This window comes from Saccostrea cucullata, unplaced genomic scaffold, assembly GCF_032062105.1.
Source record: "Saccostrea cucullata isolate Sc308-1 unplaced genomic scaffold, CSIRO_AGI_Scuc_v1 ctg8218, whole genome shotgun sequence".
In the NCBI taxonomy this organism is placed as follows: domain Eukaryota; kingdom Metazoa; phylum Mollusca; class Bivalvia; order Ostreida; family Ostreidae; genus Saccostrea; species Saccostrea cuccullata.
In genome coordinates, this window is record NW_026926883.1 from 24,737 (window position 1) to 28,678 (window position 3,942).

Genomic DNA, 3,942 nt, shown 5'->3' on the forward strand with positions numbered 1-3,942 from the left:
TGGAAAACTAATAATTACTTTATCTTGATTTTTCCCATTTAAATTGGACTTACGGCTTTTCGGCAAAAATCACCAATGCATGCTGTAAGCAATTTTAGCTACATCTTCCATTTTTAGGCAAACCCTAGAGGGACTTGAGTTATCTAAATACAGTGCTAGGTTATCGATTTACTCAGTTTAAAAACACAAAATATTTATTATTTTTGTAGATAAAAATATTTCTAGAAACAAAAATGAAGCTTATCTTGAAAACGTCTGTATATACGTGTACAAAGATATGAAGTGTTAGATATCGGATTCTTCTCTATGGCGAATGAACGATATAAGTGAAGCTCCGCAGCCGCAACAGTTTCTATACAGAGATTTCGCGCTTTCCTTTGCGTAGGAATCTCAGGTAACTTTTAACAGTCGCTGACAAAGCATCCTTGGAAGAGTCTACTGTAGACTCTGAAAGGTGATGCAGGTTACCCCATCGATATCATTAACAAATTCTACTATGGCCTGGCCAGAAAAAGTATGGCTGTACCCCTCAACTGATGTGCAAATGATGTGTACTTTAAGTGACAGTAAAACAATAGCACAAAGTCAATGTTAAATTCTCGTATTATCTTCGGCTTTGGTAACGAAACTTATATAACTTCACTGTAAAAAATGTGTTTAGATGATAGACACTTTCCTAAGCACACTCTTGTCACACTTTTTTTATGCATTGAAATTCTAAACACATTAAATTTCATGACGTATAACACACGTTTAGATCTAAGTGTTTAGCCGTTAAACACAATCTTGTACATGTTTAGGCCAAAACATGTAAATGAAGTGTTTATTTTCTAAGCGCATTTTTTACAGTGTTCTTTTGGATTCCTACATAGGCAATTATCCACATATGATTCACATATGTATTGCCTTTCATATGAGGATCATATGTGGATCATATGAGAATCATATGTATATACAATCATATGAGAATCATATGTGGCAAATCATATGAGAATCATATGATTACACATATGTAAATCATATGAAGTAATATACATATGATTCTCATATGAAAGATCCTGCATATGAGAATCATATGAATATTCTGACAATAATCATATGAGAATCATATGAAACTGATCATATGAGAATCATATGAAACAATGTTCACTTATCTGTCCTTGTTATACTGAAGTAAAATTGCAATTTCAATAATATATATCAAAAGATAAATTTAAATGTACATTAATTCAAAAGAATTTTTAGTTATTAATTATATGTAAAGTTCTACTCTGTTTACCCTACCCCCCCCCCTTCCTTCTAAAAAAAAAACCTTTCATAATTTTTTCTGTTATAATGCATTTCCCAGGCGAAATAGATAAAGAATAAATTAATTTGCTTTTCATTTTAAATCTTTTGGGTTTGGCTAAGTACAATTAAAATAATTCCGTTTTTTTGTCCAGGCCGGTATTGTCTTTTATCGGATGAAAATATACGTCATTTTTGACGTCACTGCTGCAGCAGACGTGTTGGGTGTTTGGAAAAGGCAAGTGATCTCCTAACAATATTATTTTAAAGACTTTTGATTCATATTGTTTCAATATTAGTTCATTATGGTGCGTATGAACTTTCTGTATAAAATATTCTTATTACTTCAATACTTGCATGCATTTCATAAACGTAACGTTCGTGATCTGTTAGTAAGTTTGGATAAAATTTGTTTCTGAATGAATGTAAACATTACATGTTAGGCTAAGGGCATTGCTACTTTTTAAAACTTGAATTTGTTTTCGTTTTGTTACGTACTGATATGAAAGTGAAAGTAGAAACCTTGTATGTCAGTTGGCGTTATGTATGTTGAGATCGTTATCAAGTCCGGATTCCTTCTTCAACTTAATGACAAATGTTTGTTTTTATGGCCTATAGATGCATTCGGCAACTTGAGTTCAGTGTCACAGTGCTGTTTTTTCAGTCCAAAGAGCCCGAAGCTGATAAGACTGGCGATTGATCCTGAAGCTGATTTGACAGACGATTGCATCATCACAATATTGAAGGTAAAAATAAATACTTGCAATAAAAAATCAAAGTATCTGTAATGTCTCTTTATGACAAAATATTTCTTTATTATTATTTTTTTTTTGTTCTTTTATAATTCTACATTGTTTGCATGGCTTCATCAAAAATAAATTCAACTCAACTCAATACTCTAGAAATTTTATTCTACATTATAATTTTAATCCAGTGCACTTAAAAAATGCAAAGTATGAATAGATTTTGCTGGCTGTATAGACTATGAAACTATATAGTATACAATAACTTTTTGGGGAGAGCGGGGATAAATTGGATTTATGGTGCGCGTGCCTATAGTTTCGGGTTAAATGTTAAATATATTTAAGACTATAGAGAACCTACAAACTTGTACTCTCTCTTTTTAATAGTTTAAGTTTTGATTAAATGTATTCTTAGAAAATATCTACTGTGTGAGACTGTGAGTATTTGTCTTACAGGTTCAATATACAGTCAGCCTCTCATAAGATAAAGAACAAATCCCAAGATCCAAGGCTTGCTTTAAAGTTAAGGTAACTACACACTGTTAAATAAACTTTGTTATAGTCTTCCCAAAAGTTTGGGATATCTTGGAATCACAATGTCTGTTTTTCTGCCTGTCTACTTGTCTGTAGTATTTTTTGTCCAAAAATAATATACATGTATTTGTATCAGAATCTTCTTATTATTTTAATCTGAATTAATATATACTGTTTGAACATTCCAAATTTAATTGTCAAAATAACAAAAAATTGCGTTTTATGATTTTATTATGAAGCATATCTTTCAATAGTGTAATTGTTTTCAAATTACATCATAGGATTCCTCAAAACACCTAGTATAACATATATAACGTTAGTTTTATCTTGTATCATACCTGTGTCAGTGAATTGGGCATACATTTGTTTGCTGATTATACCTAAGTAACTTTTATAACTCATAGAATTTAAGAATTATTTTATTTTTACTTTTGAAATTTTTGTAGAGACCATTCTGAGCCACAAAGAAATTGTTCAGGAAGAGGAGAAGTGGTGGATATTCATTTTTGTTACGGTACTGTTCAAAGAGATTTTCAAAATGGTCATGGAAGATCAAAGGGAGGACAACTGAAAAAATTGAAAGATACAGAAGGAAAAAGAACAAGGAAATAAATGGAATAATTATGAAATGGGGAGGATGTACACAATCTTGTCTGAATTTTAGCTGTGAAAATTTCCCATATTCTTATTGTATGCTGAAATAATCAATAACTTGATTTTTCATAAATTTACAATAGAGAATACATGACAAATGTTATTGCTGATATTTCAATTTTGCTTTGGACACTTTCATGTCATATGGTATTTTTATACATGAACTAAATATGTTATTCATTTGTACATGTACAGTATATACATGTTTAACTACTAAATAATTTTGCTGAAATCTTATAATTTGTACTCATGTTAGAATATGTTAAATACATGTATCGACAAATGCTACTGACTTGTTTGTATATTTTCTTGTTTTAAATAGAATGTACACTGTGAAAAATAAGTTATTTCTCTTGATGAAAATAATTTTATCAAAAAAGTTGTGTAAGCATTTTAAGGTAAGGTTTGCGTTAACAGGGAGATAACTCTTGCAAATCACCAAAGCGTTTGAAACAGGCGACTTTAAACCAGCGATGCTAAGCATCTCGGTAACGAATTTCCTCTGTCATACTTGATGTTTGTTGTCACTTATTGTTAGGACTAAAAACAAAGAACGTTTTAAGGAGAAAGTCTTATAACAAATCAAAGCATAGGAATCTTAAAAGCCTTTGAGATTAGCGTGATGCATGTGGATGAACCAATAAAGGAGGACTTGTTTATTTCGATACGGAATGTGGCAAGTTGTAGGCCATTCCGATCAGAAGAAAGTTATCGACGCATTGTG

The 3,942-nt window shown here is 31.0% G+C and overlaps 1 long non-coding RNA gene across 2 annotated transcripts; it reads left to right on the top strand.

Annotated features, from left to right (window-relative positions):
• The first annotated feature begins 1,534 nt into the window (after positions 1–1,534).
• Positions 1,535–3,393, top strand: LOC134272821 (uncharacterized). Of its 2 annotated transcripts, XR_009993299.1 has the most exons (4): positions 1,535–1,595; positions 1,952–2,033; positions 2,487–2,558; positions 3,011–3,393. It is a non-coding gene; the product is annotated as an uncharacterized LOC134272821 (long non-coding RNA). The 2 variants fall into 2 exon arrangements; XR_009993298.1 differs by lacking the exon at positions 1,535–1,595 and having other exon boundaries at positions 1,690–2,033.
• Positions 3,394–3,942: the final 549 nt, after the last annotated feature.